This window comes from Chiloscyllium plagiosum, unplaced genomic scaffold, assembly GCF_037043375.1.
Source record: "Chiloscyllium plagiosum isolate Xiang-an unplaced genomic scaffold, Cpla_swu_hap1 HiC_scaffold_49, whole genome shotgun sequence".
In the NCBI taxonomy this organism is placed as follows: Eukaryota; Metazoa; Chordata; class Chondrichthyes; order Orectolobiformes; family Hemiscylliidae; genus Chiloscyllium; species Chiloscyllium plagiosum.
The window spans coordinates 8,647,164-8,668,434 of record NW_028270187.1 but is presented as its reverse complement, the minus strand read 5'-3'; the positions used below and the strand labels follow the sequence as shown (position 1 = coordinate 8,668,434).

Here is a 21,271-nt window from a genome sequence, read left to right as displayed (position 1 = left end):
AGATTATATGATGCTATATTGAGAAATGATTGCCCCAAGTCTGCTGTGGGAGGAGTGGATACCAGTTCATGGGACATTGACACCAGGCCTGGGGAAGATGCAATTTGTGCTGTCTCTCCCCCCACTCTCTGTCCATTTTCTCTCTCCTTACCCTCTGCACCCCCAATCCTCACTCTCTGCTCCCCCATTTTCTTCCCCTACCATCTGTCCTCCCACTTTTTCTTTTTGCCCCATCCTCTGTCCTCCTGTCCATTTTCTCGCTCTTCCCCCCTATCCTTTGCCCTCCCCATTTTCTCTCTCCTCACACTCTGCAACACGCCCCAATTCTCTCTGCTCCTCATTGTATGCCCCCTCATTCTCTTTCCCACCACTTTTTGCACCGCCAGTCTTGCTCTTCCCCACCACCCTCTGCCCCCCAAGTCTTTCTCTACCCCCCCATCTCTCTTCCCCGCCCCCCAGCCTCCACTTCCATCCATTCTCTCTCCCTTATGCCATAACCGCCCCCCCCCCCTTTCTCATGTCTTGAGGCCTCTTGATTGATGTATCAAGTCCTTGTGTGTGTGTATGTGTGAGAGAGAGAGAAAATATGATGGTGATGACTCTACCTGGGAGACAGGTGCATGAAAGGTTGCTGACACTTAAAACTGAGAATACCTAAGATACCTTCAGAAACATGACTAAAGTCTGAAAGCGTTTTCAATTATTTTAGGAAGCTATGGGCATCTTTTTGAAACTTGCATTGAAATATGCAGTTAGGCCACACAGTTGAGGACAGGCTGGAAGGGGTGATTGGTCTATTCTTAGTCTTGTGAAATTGGTTCTGGCTATGTAGAAATAATGTCATAAGGTTGAGGAGAATGGAAACCAACATTTCGGTCCGTTCCAATCAGCTATCCTAAATTAATTTAGTCCCATTTGCCTACGTTTGGCCCGTATCCCTCTAAACCCTTCTTATTCATATATCCATCCAGATGCCATTTAAATGTTGGAACTGTACCAGCCTCCACCACTTCTACTGGAAGCTCAGTCCAAAAACGTACCACCCTCTGTGTGAAAACGTTACCCCTTAGGTTCCTTTTAATTTTTTCCACTTTCACTCTCAACCAATACCCCTCCAGTTTTGGACCTCCTCTACCCTGGGGAAAAGACATACAAAAGTTGAGCAGCCAGACAAAATGCAAAAGGAATAAAATGTCGACTCCCTGTGTGTGTGTGTGTGTGGAGGGGCGGGGGGGTGGGGGTGGGGTTGGATTCCGGGTCCAGCCTTTTTTTTTCTGCTGTTGGCATTTGGACATTTAAAATCTGCCGGTAACACCAGCATCTTCACATGTCATATTGCGCTTGTTCACCAGTGTCAGTGAAATCCTACGCATGCTCCTCATTCTCCACAGAAACATCCAGCATCCTTCTTTCCATTGACCAATGGATCCTCCTGCCAATCAGAGACAACCTGTAGTGCACAAATGCAGAAGTTCACCAGGAGCTGCAGAACATTGATACGTGGGATTAGTTTAGTCTGAGAATATAGTCAGCATGGACACGTTAGACTGAAAGGTCTGTTTCTGTGCTGTGTGACTCTGTAACTGTTCTGTACAGGTCTTCAAACCATTTTCTTGCCTTCCCCCAGAAACATCAATTCTTTGTTGTTCAAAAATCAGATAAACTCAGCTTTGAATATATTCAATGACCCCCTAACTGCAGGAAGACATCCCCACTTCTGAACTCAATTCCTCTTGCTAATATACTGTCTTTTAAATATCGTAACTGTACCTGCATCCACCACTACATCTGGACATTCATTCCACGACAAATCACTCTCTCTGTAAACAGAAAGAACTGGTGCTCCTCATATCTTTTAAAAATCTTTCTCCTCACACCTTCAAAATTTTCTCCCTAATCTTGAAACCTCCAACCCAGGAAAAGGACACCCACTGTTAACCTCATCACGACTCCTCATGAGTTTGTAAACCTGCATAAGGTCACCTCGCAACCTCCTATGCTCCAGTGAAATAAAGTTCCTCTAAATGTAGGTATATTCCTCTAAATGTAGGTATATTCATATGAGCCTGGTGCAGGCTCAAAAGACCAAATGGCCTCCACCTGCTCCCATTTCTCATACTATGTCCAGTACAGCAAAAGACCATTAGACATCGGAGCAGAAATTAGGCCTTTCAGCACATCAGGTTTGATCTACCATTCAATCATAGCTGATGAGTTTCTCAACACCGTTTTCCCCATAACCATCGATCCTCTTGACACTCAAGAACCTATCTATCTCAGTCTAAAATATACTCAATGACCTGGCCTCCACAGCCTCTTGTGGCAACGAATTCCATATATTCCCCACTCCTCTGCCTGAATAAGATTCTCCTTATATCCATTCTAAAAGATCTCCCTTATACTCTAAGGCTGTGGTCTCGGGTCCTAGTCTCTCCTACCAATGGAAACATCTTCCTAAGATCCACTCTATCGAGGCCGTTCTTTATTCTATAAGTTTTAATTAGATCCCTCCTGAGTGTGGGCCTGTTAATAAGCATGAAGAGACCCTTCCGGATGAGGTACAGCAGGGATTAGGTTCAGCAAAGTGAGAATGGAGGGAGTGTGTGTGGGATGGAGATTTTCAGCTTTTAGTAAATGTGAGAGGAAAGAAAGTTTGATTATAAATAGAATTGATCAGATGGGCTGATGGGCGGAGGAGTGGCAGATGCAGTTTCATTTAGATAAATATGAGGTGTTGTAGTTTGGTAAGGCAAATCAGGGCAGGATTTACACAGTTAATGGGGAATGTCACAGAACAAAGCGACATTGCAGTGCAGCTTCATATTTCCTTGTACGTGGAGTCGCAGTTAGACAGGATAGTGGAGAAAGCGTTTGGAATGTTTGCCTTTATTGGACAGTGCATTCAGTACAGGAGTTGGGATGTCATGTTGCGGCTGTACAGATTTTGATTGGGCCACATTTGGAATACTGCATTCAATTCTGGTCTTCCTGCTGCAAGAAAGATGTTGCAAAACATTGAAAGGGTTCAACAAAAGATGCACAAGGCTGTTGCCAGCATTGGAAACTTTAAGCTATAGGGAGAAGCTGAATAGGCTGGGAGTGTTTTCCTTGGAGCGTTGGAGGCTGAGGGGTGAACTTATTGAAGATCATAATGGGCCACCTTATTGAAGTTCATAAGGGGCAGGGATAGGGTGAATAACCACGATCAGCGTAGGGGAGTCCAAAACTAGAAGCATAGGTTTGAGGTGTGAGCGGAAAGATCTAAAAGGAACCTGAGGGTGGTGCATATATGGAACGAACTGCCAGAGGAAGTGGTGGAGGCTGGTACAATTGTAACATTTTAAATGACATCTGGATGAGTACAGGAGCAGGAAGGGATTAGAGGGATTTGGGCCAAATGCTGGCAAATGATACTATCTGGTTGGCACAGACGAGTTGGACAAAAGGGTCTGTATCTGTGCTGTCTGACTAATGTGTTTGGTAAAAGAAGTGTTGTGGTAAACATTGGACTTTCAGAGCAGCTTTCAAAGATGCTTTGCCCTTACTGGGAGCAAAAGAAGTTACAGTGAAATATTTCGTTTGTGAGACAGCAACTGAGTGCGTGAGTAGATCTGGGATTTTTGTGAAAAGTGGGAATTCATTGCATTGTAGGGATGAAGTGCATTAAGGTTTAGCGGTAGTAAGTGAAGTGTTAGGTGGGTATTTGTTTTAAATTGCTCATTTGTTTCAGCCTCGGACATTGTAACTTGTATCGTTAGAAGCGTTATGATTTTCAATACTACAGGTATTGTTTCATCAGCATTGTAAAGTTTACAGGCAGCAGCGGGAGATGGGCTGTATTCACTAGAAATTATTTAAGCAGTTAGGTAACTCAAAAAGGGGAGGGCAAGTTGGGACTTGTCTTTCGATTTGCAGACGGTGGGAGATTCTGGGCACTGTGACCCAGAGCAAACAACTGCGGTAAATCATAGAAGCACGACAGTGCAGGATCAGGCCATTCAGCCCATCAGGTCCACACTGACCCTTATGAAGAACATGCCAATCTGACCCAACTCCAACTTCTCCCACCTTATCCACTTGTTTCTGCTGGTGAGTGAGACTGGACTAGGAGACATTGGCCTCAAGGTTAGGGGGAATAAATTTAGCACAGAGATGGGAGGAACTGCTTTTCCCAGACAGCAGTGAATCTATGGAATTCTCTGCCCAAGTAAGCAATAGAGGCAGCTTCATTAAGTAGATTCAAGACACAGTTGGATGGGTTTTTGCATGGTAGGAGAATTAAGGGCAGTCAGGATATTGCAGCATAATGAGATTATGGATAGATCAGCCACAATTTTAATGAATGGCCGAGCAGGCTCAAGAGGCCAAATGGCTTACTCCTGCTTCGATTACTATGAAACTATAACCCTGCATTTCCCACGGCTAACCCACCTAACCTGCACATCCCTGGGCAGTGTGGCAATTTAGTTATGGCCAATCCAAATCAATGCAGGTGAGCAAGTAGTGATGTGGAAAATAAATGTCAGAGAACGACAGACAGAGACAAGGAGAATAAATGTGCTTGCGATCGAAGCTGGATTAAAAAAAAATCACAAAAATTGGAACTAAAAGCTGTGGTGGCTGAACGTGTACTGCATCGTAACAAAAGTGAATGAATTGGACTGCACACATTAAAGAGAATTATGCTCTGACACCCCTTACAGAGACGTGGCTTCAGGATGACAAGGACTGAATCCTGAATATCGAGGGGGTATGTGGCATTCAAATCGAATGGGAAGCTAAGTTAACGTAGAGGGTAGGCATTGCTAATCAAAGCATTGATAACATGGTAGTCTGGTGTCAGCCCAGATTCAGGTCCTGTTTTCTCTGTTTTCTGTTGATCTCCCTGGTCCCACAGAGTAAGATGTTGTCTATTCTCAGCTGTGCTGGATTTCTGCTGAAGCTTTGACCCCCCCGTTAAACCTTGCAGAACAATAAAACAGTAAATCAGTCGATCAAGGCCCAACCCACAATCTCCCAGCCTGTCAACCATCCAGACACAGTGCTATCATAGCAGGGAATAAAACAAGAAAAATGAAACAAAATAAATGCACAATTGGTGCTTGTGGTTAATATTTGTTCATTAGAAAGTAAACCAGAAATCAGGCTCTATTATAGTGCCCTACTTGAGGAATTCTCTCTCCCTTACATCTAAATATTAGTACCTTGCTCTGATTTATCACAATATTTAAGTCAACAGAAATAAAGCATCTGTTATCAAATAGATAGAGATGTACAGCACAGAAATAAACTTCTCAATCCAACACATCCATGCTGACAAGATATCCGATGCAAACTAGTTCCATTTACCAGCATTTGGCCCATATTCCTTCAAACCCTTCCTATTCATTTACCCATCCAGATACTGTTGTAATTGTATCAGCCTCCACCACTTCCTCTGGCAGCTCATTCCATACATGCACCATCCTCTGCATGAAAGATTTGACCTTGAGGTCCCTTCCAAATCTTTCCCCTGACATTCTAAACTGATTCCCTCTGGATTTTGCACCCTCCCCCCCGAGGAAAAAGAGCTTTCCTATTTATCCTATCCATGCCCCTCAGGATTTTATAAACCCCTATAAGGTCACCCCTCAGCCTCTGCTCCAGCGTATTCAGCCTCTCCCTGTAGGTCAAATCCTCTAACCCTGGCAACATCTTTGTAAATCTTCTGAATTGAGTTTATTGTCACGTGTACCCAGGCACTGTGAAAAGTTGTCTTGCGAGCAATACAGGCAAATCACAGTTAAATAGCATAGATAAGTAAATAATATATAAACAGCAGCAAAACAAAAACACAGGTACATGCAAATGTTAAAAGTTTGAGTTCATTCAGTATTCTAAAAACAATAGAGTAGAAACTGTTTCACAACCAACTGGTGCGTGTGTTCAGGCTCCTGTACCTTCTCCCCATTGGTAGAGGTTGTAGAAAAGCATTGCCAGGGTGGGATGGATCTTTGAGAATGCTGGTGGCTTTTCTTTGACAGCAGGCTTGGTAGATGGATTCCATAGATGGGAGGTTAGCCTTTGTGATTGTCCAGGCAGAGTTCACCATTCTCTGTAACCGTCTCAGATCTTGAATGGTACAGTTATTTCCACCCCCCCCACCCCATACCAGGTAGTGATACATCCAGACAAAACACTCTCGAATAGCGTACCTATAAAAGTTGGCAAAGGTATTCATCATCATGCCAAATTTTCTCAGCTTTATTCTTTTCTGAACACTTTCAAGTTTTACAACATCTTTCCTAAGCTATAGCAGGGAGACCAGGATCAAATGTACTGACCAATAAAGGCAAACATACCAAACACCAACTTCACTATTTGGTTTACCTGTGACTCCACTTTCAAGATACTATGACTCTACGGTTGTGAATGATAACATTTATTGGAAATGGGGTGATAGGAATTGAGATTGGAGAGTGATAAAAAAAATTATAATTGCTTGGTGGTATTTCACCCTTGCTTTGAAAAATTATCATTGGAAATTGAGCTCAATGTGTGTCTAATTCAGACCGCTTTGTGACAGCTAAAGTATATTCTTCAGTCTGACTGTGATAACATACCTGCTGTTTGTTAGAAGGAATTGATCACACTTGGCTTCGTACCGAGGGGATGTTACATTGTCTTGGTCCTTCAAGTAATTGTCTGGAGGAAGAGAGAAGAGACATCTCCTGCAAATCAACATTGAAAGGTTTGATACTGTCAAACTCACTTAATGTAACATTCATTTTATAATCATTAGGCTGTGTTTCTTTCAGGCCAGCAATTCAAACAGAACTGCAGGTCTGACTCCATTCTTGGCCCGAGTTGCTTTTTGTCTGGTGATTGTAGCAAAAGAACTCTACCCCAATTCACTGAGAAACAGATACTAACCAACACCACTACAGCTTCACAAATGGGACTTCTCAATGCAAGTGCGTGTCTGGATAGGAGAGTTTACTTATCAATCCATACCTGTTAGTTCCTGCTAGGTGAATGTGTGAGTACAGTTTTCAACATGTACCTGTTAGTTTCTGGTCTGTGAATATCGGAGTGTAGTTATCAAACTGTACCTGTCAGTATAAGCTGTGCGAATGTATGAATGAATGTAGTTATTAATCTGTCCCTGTCACTCTCTGGTAAATACATTTTGACATTGCAGAGACTGAGAGGGACTGATTGATAACTACACTCATGTATTCACATCGCATAAACTGACAGGTATAGATTGATAACTGAACTCATATCCACATAGTAGAAACTGGCAGGGACTGGTTGATAAATACATTTTATACATTTTAAATAAATAGAATTGGTCCCTATGTGTTTCTCTGATGGGGATGTGCGAGTTCAGTTATCAATCTATACCTGTCAGTTTCTGCCATGTGAATGTGAGCGTTTACTAACTAATCTTTCCAGAGCAGTCTCTGCTATATATCAACCTGTCGGTTTCAGCTATGAGAACAGCAGTGTCACTATCAGTATGTCCCTGTCAGTTTCTGCTGTATGAATATTACATGTAGTCATCAATTTGTACTGGTCAGTTTCTTTTGTGAGAATGTAGGTATTGACCTCTACCCATCGGTTTTAGCTATATCAATATGTGAGTGCAATTATCAAATAGTACCTGTCAGGTTTTGCTATTTGACTCCAGAGTGTCATTGTCAATCTGTTTCTACTATGTCAGTATCAGAGTCGATACTAATCTGTCCCTGTCAGATTATTCCCTGTTAATATATGAATACAGTTATTGATCAGTACCCATCACATTCTCTTGTGAATAGGAGCATTTAAATCAAACTGTAGCTGTCAGTTTCAGCTATGTGAATGTGGGAATATAGTTATCATTCCCTACCTGTCAATTTCTTCTTTGTCAAAGTGAGAGTGTAATTGTCAATCTGTACCTTTTAGACTCTGCTGTGTGAATACGTAAATATAGCTGTCAATCTGTACCTGTCGGCTTCTACGTGGTGAACACGTTTGTGTAATTGCCAGTCTCTGCTATGTGAATGTGTGAGCTGAGTTCTCATCTGTCACTATCAGTGTCTGCTTTGTGAATGTGAGAGTTTAGTTATCAACCTTTCCCTGTCTGGCTCTGTAATGTCAGTGTTCAAGTATTTATTAATCTTTTCCTGTCAGGTTGTGTAGTTATCAGCCTGTAACTCTCGGATTCTGCAAAATTAACATGAGTTTAGTTATCCATTTGATTTGATCCGTTTTATTATTGTCACATATACAGAGATACAATGAAAAGTATTGTTTTGTTTGCTTTACAGGCATATCAAATCATACAAAGTGCATTGGGGCAATAGAACAGAATCTGGAATAAAGTGTTAATGGTGCAGAGAAGGTGCATAGAGAGTGATCAACATTAAAATTTGAGAGGTCCATCCAAAAGTCTAACAACAGCGGAGAATCAGTTCTTGAATCTGTTGGACGGTATATGCAACCTTCTGTATTTTCCACCTGACAGATGAGGGTGGAGGAGAGTATAACCAGGGTCGGATGGTCTTTGATTATGTTGGTTGATTTCCGGAGACAGGGGAAGTGTAAATGGAGACTTTGGATGGATGGTTGGTTTCTGTGATGGACTGGGCCGTGTTCACAACTCTCTGTAGTTTGTGGTGGTCTTGGGCAGCACAGTAGCCACACCACGCTGTGACACATCCAGATAGGATGCTTTCTATGGTGCATCTATAAAAATTTGGAAGAGTCTTTATGGACATGCCAAATTTCCATAGCCTCCTGAGGAAATCTGCTTGGTGAATGTATTTGGGAAACTGTCAATTTAAACCTGCCAGTTTCTGCTATATGAATGGGAAAATTTAGTATTTAACAGTCCCTGTCAGTTTTCCCTTTGTGAATGTTTAGTTAAGAATCCTTCCCAGTCAGGCTCTAATGTAAATCTGAGTGTATTTATCAATGTTTGCCTAACAGCTTTTCTTTTGTGAACATGTGAATGTGGTTATCAATTGTACCTGGCAGTTTCTGCTTAGAGTATGAAAATATAGTTAATCTCTAAATAAAAACCCAAACAACTGCAGGTGCTGTAACACAGAAACAGAAGTTGCTTAAACAGCTCAGCAGCTCTAACTGCATTTGTGGACAGAACTCAATTAAAATTTGAGCCAGTAACCCTTCCTCAGAACTAATAGTAGCTAGGAAAATATTTGCTTTTATGCAGAAGATAGGTTGGATGGAAGGGTAAGGAGTAAATAATAGGTCCGAAGAGAGAGAAGAACAGTTGGACAGACAAAGGAGTGGGTAACTGTCAGATTAGGAGGGCGAGTAGCTATTAATAGGGGCTGTTAGTGGCTAACAATTGGTGGTGGAGAATAGCAGAAAATGTGTTCACAAGGCCGGGTGTGTGGGGTTTAGGTAATGACTTGGGAGAACTCTAGCCCTAAAGGTGTTGAACTCAGTATTGATTGCAGAAGGCTGTAGAGTTCCCAAGCAGAAAATTAGGTACTGTTCTTCTAGCTTGCATGGAGCTTTGCTGGGCTGCTGCAGGAAGCCTGAGACAGATATATTGGCCAGAGTTCAGGGTGGTATGTTGAAGTGGCAGGCAACTGAAAGCTCAGTCTTTTTCTGGACCCTGCAAAGCGGACACCCACTCTATACTCAGTTTCCCCAACATAGATGAGACCACATTGTGTGCATTTTCCTAGCTAGCATCAGTTCTGAGGAACAGTCACTAGACCTAAAATGTTAACTCTGATTTCTCTGCACAAATGCTGCCAGGCCTGTGGATTTTCAATCAATTTTTGTTTTGTTATTAATCTCTGTCAGTTTCTGCTCTGTGAATATGTAACTGTTGTTATCAAAGTGTACATGTCAATTTACGTGATTTGAAATTGGGAGCATAATCAATCCAGTTTTTGCTTTGTGAATATGAGAGTGTAGTTATCAATCTTTCCCTGAAATTTACTGCCACCTGCAAGTGAGCTGTTTACCAATCTGTCCTTGTCAGATTCTGCTCTGTGCATTTGAGAGTGCAGTTATTAATGTGTATCTGTTAGCTTCTTGTTCATATTTGCACAAATTAATTTATCATACTGTACCTGTCAGGATTTGCGATGCAAAGGTGTTAGTCTTGTTATCAAACGGTACCTGTCGTGTGTGTGTTTGAGTGAGAGTGAGAGTGAGAGAGTATAGTTCTCTTCCTTTCAGTTGTTGCAAAGTGAGTATGAGAGAGCAGATATAAATCTATGACTGTCAGTTTTGATTGTGTACAGATGAGAGTTTAGTACATGATCTTTACATGTCAGTTTCTGCTGTGTGACTGGGAGAGTGAAGTTCTCAATGAGTTCCAGTCACTTTCTACTCTTATATATCAAAGTTGCTCAATTCTCTGGCAGCCAATAATATTCTAAGGTCTAATGATGTCCATGAATATCTTGTTGATTGTCAGAAAAAACTCATTTGGTTCAATAATGTCCTTGAAGGAAGGAATCTGCCATCTTTACCTTGTCTGGCCTACATGTGACTCCAGACCCACAGCAATGTGGTTGACTCATAAGTACTGCATGGGTTGTTTGGATGGACAATAAATGCTGGTCTCGCCCGTGATGCCCCCATCCCATGAATGAAGTAGAGAAAAAAATCTCTATGGCTGTGATTCAATCTGTGATAGCAGTTTTTAAGTGTTGAGATTGTGTCATAAATCACAAAATGCGAAGAGATTACAGCCCAATCACTGAATTGGTACCACTATTCAGCTCATTGTGTCTGCATTGGGACACTCTATTCTTCATCTGTATTCCATACTAGTTTCCACTAATCGTTGGGATTCTGAGCTTCATCCACTCACTGCCAGTGTCTCGGTGTAAATGCCAATTTGAAATTAGTTCTGTAGTTATCTGCCTTTGAATACATGTAGTGCCAGTTTTGCTTTGGCGGTGATAAGTCGAGTATATGGATGCCATTCTCTTTCTATATTCAGTTGTGTTTTTTCAGTCAGGGTGTAGGATAAACCTGTTCAATAGTTGCTAAACCTGTGATTGAGGAATTAACGTTGTTTCAATACTTATCTTTGCCAGGAATCTGAATTTTATTGTATTCAATCTTCGTTTTTTTTTACATTTTGTGTGTGCAGTAGTCTTTGTCAGTTGCTGCTGGGCACTGCAATAATGTAACATCTAATACTAAGATCTTCTGAAGCAATTAATAATTTGGTTAGTCAATTTATAACTGCTCATGTCTGGAAGTACTTCTGGGCCTAAATTGCAATTTGTTCGCTTTCACCAGCAACTGGCCGTGTGAGAGTGAATTTTCTGTTGTGCTGTCAATCTGCATTACGGGTGCTACTGGTCTATATCCAACTGACATTGTCTGTATGTCTCCTTGTGTTTCCAGTTCTGCATGTCATGATCTAATATACTTTGAGGTGTGTTTAATGCCTTATAAAATAGTGTTTCGTATGTTGAGAAAGTGTGGAAATGCTTCTGCATTTCTCTGGTTCCCAACCAGTATGTAAGTGTATGTTGTGTGTGTTCATCAGCACCAGGCTGAGAGTGAGAGTGGGATTTATTCAGTCTCTGATACTAGATATCAACATGCTCCTTATTATTGGTTATTGTATTTCACAGTGCTTATGTGCCATCTAAATTGAAACATTTCACCTGTTTTAACTGTTAGAGTACTTCATTGTTCAAACTTCTGCTACTTGACAGGTATTACCCATTGCCACTGGAGTCACTCCCATGAGTGAAAGTGAATGTGTCTGGCACTGTACACGTAGTTTTTTTTTGTAAACCTTTATAAGGGCAGCCCTCAGCCTCCGACGCTCCAGGAAAAACAGCCCCAGCCTCTCCCTATAGTTCAAATCCTTCAACCCTGGCTACATCCTTGTAAATCTTTTCTGAACCCTTTCAAGTTTCACAACATCTTTCCGATAGGAAGGAGAACAGAATTACACACAATATTCCAACAATGGTCTAACCAATGTCCTGTACAACCCCAACATGACCTGTCAACTCCTGTACTCAATATTTTGACCAATAAAGGAAAGCAGACCAAACACCTTCTTCACAATCCTATCTACCTGCAACTCCACTTTCAAGGAGCTATGAACCTGCACTCCAAGGTCTCTTTGCTCAGCAACATTCCCTAGGACTTTACCATTAAGTGTATAAGTCCAGCTAAGATTTGCTTTCCCAAAATGCAGTACCTCGCATTTATCTGAATTCAACTCCATCTGCCACTTCTCAGCCCATCTGATCAAGATCCTGTTGTAATCGGAGGTAACCTGTCCACTACACCTCCAATTTTGGTGTCATCTGCAAACTTACTAACTGTACCTCTTATGCTCGCATCCAAATCATTTATGTAAATGACAAAATGTAGAGGACCCAGTACCGATCCTTGTGACACTCCACTGGGCACAGGCCTCCAGTCTGAAAACCAACCCTCCGCCATCACCATCTGTCTTCTTCCTTTGAGCCAGTTCTGTATTCAAATGGCTAGTTCTCCCTGTATTCTGAGAGATCTAACCTTGCTAACCTGTCTCTCATGGGGAACCTTGTCAATGCCTTACTGAAGTCCATATAGATCACATCTACCGCTCTATCCTCATCAATCCTCTTTGTTAATTCTTCAAAAAACTCAATCAAGTTTGTGAGACATTATTTCCCATGTACAAAGCCATGTCAACTATCCCTAATTAGTCCTTGGCTTTCCAAATATATATACACATCCTGTCCCTCAGGATTCCCTGCAACAACTTGCCCACCACTGACGTCAGGCTCACTGGTCTATAGTTCCCACGCAGAGGGTGGTACGTGTATAGAATGAGCTGCCAGAGGAAGTGGAGGCTGGTACAATTGCAACATTTAAGAGGCATTTGGATGGGTATATAAATAGGAAGGGTTTGGAGGGATAGGGGCCGGGTTCTGGCAGGTGGGACTAGTTTGGGTTAGGATATCTGGTCAGCATGGACGAGTTGGACCGAAGGGTCTGTTTCCATGCTGTACATCTCTATGACTGTGTAGTTGGATAACCTCCACAGCCAATGTTCTTTAGTTTTACTGCCTACAGGATCCATGGAAAGGTGCACAGACAACACATTGCAGCAGAAGAGCATCTGTGCTACTCTTCAGAATCAAGGAGAGAAAAAATCAATGGACCTTTGCAACTCCTATAGTGCAGAGTCTAACTGGGAATTGTGGGATGCTATCAATATTTGCATAGAGACATACTTTACTGATGAATTATTGATCAGTAATAAGTAAAGCCATTTGTAACTAAGTGAAAGGGCAATGAACAATTCATCAGCATTGCAGCTGACTGACCGCAGGGTTCTTTGTGCAGGGAAGAGAATTGGCCAATTCTATTCTATCTACCGATCTGGTGCAAGCCATTACCAGTACTCTTGTGTTGCTCTATGATAGGAAGGAGGAAGGCTAAAAGGACTTTTATTTTGCCATGTAGTGAAGAATATTTAAACTGTCAAATTTAATTCATTGAACTTGATTGAGTTTTTTGCAGAAGTAACAAAGAAGATTGATGAGGGCAGAGCAGTAGATGTGATCTATATGGACTTCAGTAAGGCGTTCGACAAGGTTCCCCATGGGAGAGAGGTTAGCAAGGTTAGATCTCATGGAGTACAGGGACAACGAGCCATTTGGATACGGATCTGGCTCAAAGGTAGAAGACAGAGGGTGGTGGAGGAGGGTTGGTTTTCAGACTGGAGGCCTGTGACTAGTGGTGTGCCACAAGGATCGGTGCTGGGCCCTCAACTTTTTGTTATTAACATAAATGATTTGGATGCGAGCATAAGAGGTACAGTTAGTAAGTTTGCAGATGACACCAAAATTGGAGGTGTAGTGGACAGCGAAGAAGGTTACCTCAGATTACAACAGGATCTTGATCAGATGGGCCAATGGGCCAAGAAGTGGCAGATGGAGTTGAATTCAGATAAATGCGAGGTACTGCATTTTGGGAAAGCAAATCTTAGCAGGAGTTATACACTTCATGGTAAGGTCCTAGGGAGTGTTGCTGAACAAAGAGACCTTGGAGTGCAGGTTCATAGCTCCTTGAAAGTGGAGTTGCAGGTAGATATGATAGTTAAGAAGGCATTTGGTACGCTTTCCTTTATTGGTCAGAGTATTGAGTACAGGAGTTGGGAGGTCATGTTGCGGCTGTACAGGACATTGGTTAGGCCGCTGTTGGAATATTGCGTGCAATTCTGGTCTCCTTCCTATCGGAAAGATGTTGTGAAACTTGAAAGGGTTCAGAAAAGATTTACACGGATGTAGCCAAGGTTGGAGGATCAGAGCTACAGGGAGGGGCTGAACAGTCTGCGGCTGTTTTCCCTGAGCGTCGGAGGCTGTAGGGATGACCTTTACAAAATTATGAGGGGCATGGATAGGATAAATAGGCAAAGTCTTTTCCCTGGGTTGGGGAGTCCAGAACTAGAGGGCATAGGTATAGGGTGAGAGGAGAAAGATAGAAAAGAGACCTAAGGGGCAACTTTTTCACGCAGAGCGTGGTAGGTGCATGGAATGAGCTGCCAGAGGATGTGGTGGAGGCTGGTACAATTGCAACATTTAAGAGGCATTTAGATGGGTATATGAATAGGAAGGGTTTGGAGGGATATGTCCCACCTGCCAGCACCCGTATCCCTCCAAACACTTCCTATTCATATACCAATCCAAATGCCTGTTAAATATTGCAATTGTACCAGTCTCCACCACTTCCTCTGGCAGCTTATTCCATACACATACCACCCTCTGCGTGAAAAAGTTGCCTCTTAGGTCCCTTTTATATCTTTCCCCTCTCACCCTAAACCTATGCCCTCTAGTTCTGGACTCCCCGACCACAGGGAAATGACTTTGCCCGTTTACCCTATCCATGCCCCTCAATTTTGTAAACCTCTCAGTCTCCGACGCTCCAGGGAAAACAGCCCCAGCCTGTTCAGCCTATCCCTACAGCTCAAATCCTCCAACCCTGGCAACATCCTTGTAAATCTTTCTGAACCCTTTCAAGTTTCATAGCATCTATCCGAAAGGAAGGGGACCAGAATTGCATGCAATATTCCAACAGTGGCCTAACCAATGTCCTGTACAGCCGAAACATGACCTCCCAACTCCTGTACTCAATACTCTGACCAATAAAGGAAAACATACCAAACGCCTTCTTCACTATCCTATCCACCTGCAACTCCATCTTCAAGGAGCTATGAACCTGCACTCCAAGGTCGCTTTGTTCAGCAACACTCCCTAGGACCTTACATTAAGTGTATAAGTCCTGCTAAGATTTGCTTTCCCAAAATGCAGCATCTCTCATTTATCTGAATTAAACTCCATCTGCCAGCCACTTCTCAGCCCATTGTGTGGAGCTGCAGAAAATGGGGGAGTTACTAAATGAGTATTTTGCATCAGTATTTAACTGTGGAAAAGGTAGGGAAATAGATGGTGACATCTTGCAAAATGTCTATATTACAGAGGAGGAAGTGCTGGATGTCTTGAAACGGTTAATGGTGGATAAATCCCCAGGACCTGATCAGGTGTACCCTAGAACTCTGTGGGAATCTAGGAAAGTGATTGCTGGGGCCTCTTACTGAAATATTTGTATCACTGATAGTCAAAGGTGCGGTGCCAGAAGACTGGAGGTTTGCTAATGTGGTGCCACTGTTAAAGAAGTGTGGTAAGGACAAGCCAGGAAACTATAGACCAGTGAGCCTGACGTCGGTGGTGGATAAGTTGTTGGAGGGAATCTTGAAGGACAGGATGTACATGTATTTGGAAAGGTAAGGGCTGATTTGGGATAGTCAACATGGCTTTGTGCGTGGGAAATCATGTCTCACAAACTTGATTGAGATTTTTGAGGAAGTAACAAAGAAGATTGATGAGGGCAGAGCGATAGATGTGATCTATCCGGACTTCAGTAAGGCATTTGACAAGGTTCCCCAAAAGAAGACTGATTAGCAAGGTTAGATCTCACAGAATACAGGGAGAACTAGCCATTTGAATACAGAACTGGCTCAAAGGTAGAAGACAGAGGGTGATGGTGGGGGTTTGTTTTTCAGACTGGAGGCCTCTGACCAGTGGAGTGCCACAAGGATCAGTGCTGGGTCCTCAACTTTTTGTCGTTTACATAAATTATTTGGACATGAGCGTAAGAGGCAAGTTTGCAGACGACACCAAAATTGGAGGTGTAGTGGACAGCGAAGAGGGTTACCTCAGATTACAACAGGATCTTGAACATTTCCCATCAACTACTACCCTCTGTTGTCTTTCAGCTAGCCAATTTCTGATTGAAACCACTAAATCGACCTAAATCCCATGCCTCCATATGTTGTGCACTAGCCTACCATGTGGAACCTTATCAAATGCCTTATCAAAATCCACATACACCACATCAACGGCTTTACTCTCATCCACCAGTATGGTCACCTTCTCAAGGAACTCTAAGGTTTGTGAGGCACAACGTACCTTCACAAAACCGTGTTGACTATCACTAATCAACTTATTCCTTTTGCGATAATTATAAATCCTATCTCTTCTAGCCTTTTCCAACACTTTACTCAACCAAAGTAAGGCTCACTGGTCTATAATTACCAGGGTTGGCTCTACTCTCCTTCTTGAACAAGGGAATGCTATTTGCTATCTCCAGTCTTCTGGTACTATTCCTGTAGACAATGACGACACAAAGATCAAAGTCAAAGTCTCGGCAATCTTCTCCGTGGCTTCCCAGAGAATCCGCGGATGAATCCCATCTGGTCCAAGGTATTTATCTATTTTCACACTTCCCAAAATTTCTAGTACCTCCTCCTTATGAAACTGGATCTTAACTCGTCTCGTAACTGTTTCTCAGCCTTCTCCTTGACAACATTGTCTTTTTCCAGTGTGAATACTGACGAAAAAATCATCATTTAGCGTTTGCCTTATCTTCTCTGACTCGACAACTTCATCCCTGCCTGACAGTTACATACTTACCAAGGACACAGTGTAGCTGTTCCTTGAAGAAGCTCCATATTTCTATTGTGCCCTTGCAGTTTCTTCCCCATGCTATGCATCTTAAATCTTGTTTAATCACATTGTAAGTGACTTTCCCCCAGCTGTAGCTCTTGCCCTCCGGTGTATACGTATCCCATTCCATCACTAAAGTAAACATAACTGATTTGTGATCACTATCACCAATGTGCTCAGCTACCTCCAAATCTAACACCTGGCCAGGTCCATTATCCAGTACCAAATCCAATGTGGCTTTGCCCCCTGTTGACCTGTCTACATACTGTGGAAGAAAACCCTTTTGCACACAATGGACAAAAAACTAACCCAGCTAAAGTACTTCAACGATAGTATTCCCAGTCAATATTTGGGAAATTGAAGTCCTCCATAACAACTACTGTCACTCTTGCTCTTATTGAGAATCATCTTTGCTATCCTTTCCTCTAAATCTCTGGAACTATTAAGAGGCCTATAGAAAACTACCAGAGTGACCTCTCCTTTCCTGTTTCTAATCTCAACCCATACTACCTCAATAGACGAATCCTCAAAATGTCATTTCTTCAGTCATAATACTGTCCTTGACGAACAATGCCACACCCCCATCTCTTTTGCCGTTTTCTCTGATCTTACTGAAACATCTAAATCACGGAACCTGCAGCAACTATTCCTGTCCCTGCTCTACCCATGCCTCTGAAATGGCCGCAACATCGAAATCTCAGGTACCTACCCATGCTGCAAGTTCACCTACTTTATTCCGGATGCTCCTGGCATTGAAATAGACACACTTCAAACCAACTACTGGCCTGACAGTGCCTTCTTGAAACCCTGAAACCTTATTTCGGGCCTCCTTTCTCTCAACTTCCTCTATACTTGAACTATAATTTAGGCTCCCATCCCCCTGCTGAATTATTTTAAACCTATCCGAAGTGCATTAGCAAATTTCCCCTTCCAGGATATTGTTAACCCTGTGGTTCAAATGACAAGCATCCTGTTTGTAGAGGTCCCACCTACCCCAGAAAGAGCCCCAATTATCCAGGAATCCAAAATCCTCCCTCCTGCACTATTCCTCTTGTTAAAGTACACATTTGAGACCGCACAGGGAATTCCTTATGAATTCAACCTGTAAGCCTCTCTTTTGGTTTGTACCAGAGATCATACTCTTTGGTGGTCTGGAACATATTAAAAAAAACTCTCACAGACAGTTTAGTTTAATTTTAATCATCCCCTTCATTTACTAATACCATCACTGTTACATAACATTGATACCTATATCAAGCTAACTGGATATTGGCCAGCTACTCCGTCCTACTATCAAAAACAGACTATTCTTATACACAGATTTACAAAGGAGTTATTGTCACAAACACAAAAGTTAACAAAAGCACTGCATATTCTGAACTAGACAGGTAATAGCAAAGGACAACAATTTGGGAGATGAGTTAATCGATACAGAATTTCGTTCCGAGATCAGAATTAAACATTGCGAAATTAAATTCACAAAGGAACAGCCGTGAATGTTATCACTCAGTGTCTTGTTTATACAGACTCGCTCCTGCCATGACATTTTCTAGTATGCAGCAAATGTGTTCCATAATTCAAAATTACATTTTAGTCTCAATGATTAAGGACAACATTTAAGGCTATAAACTTTCTCACCCATTTTCCCTATTCCATGCCTCGCTCGCATGGGGCATGGGCGACAAACCAGAGATAACAGCTCTGTTTGTCCTAGCTCGAAGTTTCCATCCTAGTTCTTTGAATTTCTGCCTTAAATCCCCATCTCTCTTCCTACCAAAGTTGGTAGTGCCTATGTGAACTGCTCCGCCTCGCCTGCAAAGATCCCAAAAGCAGGATCAAAGACATCACGAACCCTGGCACCCGGAAGGCAACACACCAACCGTGAGTCTCTCTCGTTCCCACAGAACGTCCTGTCTGTCCCCTAACTATGGAGTCCCTAATGACATGCTCTGATTCTCTTCCCACTTCCCTATCGAACAACAGGGACAGGGACCTGTACCCCATTGCTTACCCCCAGTAAGTCGTTCCCCCAACAGTATCTCAGTTCTAAAGGGACGTCCCTTCAATCTGAAGTTGGGCCATTGGGTCCTAGTCCGTCCTACTCATTGAAACATCTTCACCATGTCCACTCTATCTGGGCCTCTCAATAATCTGCAAGTTTCAATCAGATTCTCCCACACCTTTATAAACTCCATCGATTTAAGTACCAGAGTCCTCAACCTCTCCTCATATGATAAGTTCTTTATCCCTGGGATTTTTCTTGTAAACCCCCTCTGGACCCCCTCCAAGTTCAGCACATCCTGAGATAGGGAGCCCAAAACTGCTCACAATGTTCCAAATGTGGTCTGACCAGAGCCTTACACACCGTCAGTAGTACATCCCTGCTCTTGTATTCTAACCCTCCCGAAATGAATGCTAACATTACGTGGGATAATAGGTAAAGTAGTGGTACTTCTGCAATCATATTTACTTATGCAAGGTAAGTGAACTCACACCAGTGTATAATTGTTTCAGCCAAGAGCTGAGTCAACAAGACTGAAAACTATGTGAAGGAAATACATAATTGTTTTTGTATTAGCTAAAATGTACATGCAAGAACGAAATGTGCCTGCAACAATGGTAGATGTTACAGACAAATAGATAAGGTGCTGTGAGGGGAGGGGGTTAAGCTAGATATGCCTCTACAAACAGTAGTTATAAGCATCTGTTTCCCGCTTCTGCAAAAACAAGAACAAACCACAATCAAGTAGTCATGAGGTCATAAGGTCATAACAAGTAAGGGAGGATATACCTAACAATGGCCCACAGCAGGATGTGATCAAATGGCCCTTTGAGGCCAGAAATAAGCATTTTGTCACAGACAAGGCCGGATAAGGCAAGAGATAAACAAGAGTAATGGGCGCCGGTCTTAGAGAAGTGGGAGATGTAAACAGGGGAGGAGCAATGGGATGAAAGAATAGGAACCAAATTACATAAATGTTGTGTACTAGTTGAATTCAGTGTGTGTCTGTCTGTCTGTCCCTGCCTTGTGGACAGTGGACACCACACCCTCTTGCAAGGGTGCTTATTTCTGGCCTCAAAGGGCCATTTGATCACATCCTGCTGTGGGCCATTGTTAGGTATACCCTCCCTTACTTGTTATGACCTTATGACCTCATGACTACTTGATTGTGGTTTGTTCTTGTTTTTGCAGAAGCGGGAAACAGATGCTTATAACTACTGTTTGTAGAGGCATATCTAGCTTAACCCCCTCCCCTCACAGCACCTTATCTATTTGTCTGTAACATCTACCATTGTTGCAGGCACATTTCGTTCTTGCATGTACATTTTAGCTAATACAAAAACAATTATGTATTTCCTTCACATAGTTTTCAGTCTTGTTGACTCAGCTCTTGGCTGAAACAATTATACACTGGTGTGAGTTCACTTACCTTGCATAAGTAAATATGATTGCAGAAGTACCACTACTTTACCTATTATCCCGCGTAACGTTAGCATTCATTTCGGGAGGGTTAGAATACAAGAGCAGGGATGTACTACTGACGGTGTATAAGGCTCTGGTCAGACCACATTTGGAACATTGTGACACTACTGATTCAGGTTTTGTGTAGGACTGAAATTATTGACGTGTGAGTTTCGTTTCTCACAATTACATTTGCCTTCCTAACTGCCAACTGAACCTGCCTGTTAACCTGAAGAGAATCCTGAACTCGGACTCCCAAGTCCCTTTGGGCTTCAGATTTCCGAAACCTTTCCCCATTTAGGAACCAGTTTCCGCCTCCATTCTTCTAATCCCATTGCATACCCTCCCACACTGTCATCCATCTGCCAACCGAACCTTAATAGGATCCTGAACTCGGACTCACCCCCGAGGACCTTGTTTGTGCTTCAGGCCTGGCAGCATCTGTCCAGAGACAGACAGAGAGAAAGCGGAGTCAACGTTTCGAGTCCAGGGCAGCCGTCCTTCGGGAGAGTGGCCTTTGGTCTTGATATGCCGCCGCACGATTTCTTGTTCACTCCCACCTCTCTGTCTCTGTGTATTTGTCATTATTATTGAGTTTGGCGAGTCCCGGAGCCGGCCCTGTTGTTTCTCTCTCCTGAAAGGGTTGTCCCTTTAAAGAGCCTTTCCCCTGAAGCAGCTGCTAACGGTCACTTGGGGCACGAGGCGGCCGTTAACCGCCATCTCGCGCGGGGCCTGAAGCTAAAATGGCGCCGGGGCCACGCGGGAAGGAAAAGCGCCGAGGGAGAGCGGACTGTGTCAACATGTCCCGTTCCCGAGGGTC

General features: G+C 42.8%; 1 long non-coding RNA gene across 1 annotated transcript; it reads right to left on the bottom strand.

Moving 5' to 3' along the window:
* Nucleotides 1-529: 529 nt before the first annotated feature.
* Nucleotides 530-21,245, bottom strand: LOC122544655 (uncharacterized). Its single transcript, XR_015755246.1, has 3 exons — nt 20,855-21,245; nt 6,603-6,710; nt 530-1,450 (listed from the first exon to the last, which is right to left on the bottom strand). It is a non-coding gene; the product is annotated as an uncharacterized LOC122544655 (long non-coding RNA).
* Between the last annotated feature and the right edge of the window lie 26 nt (nt 21,246-21,271).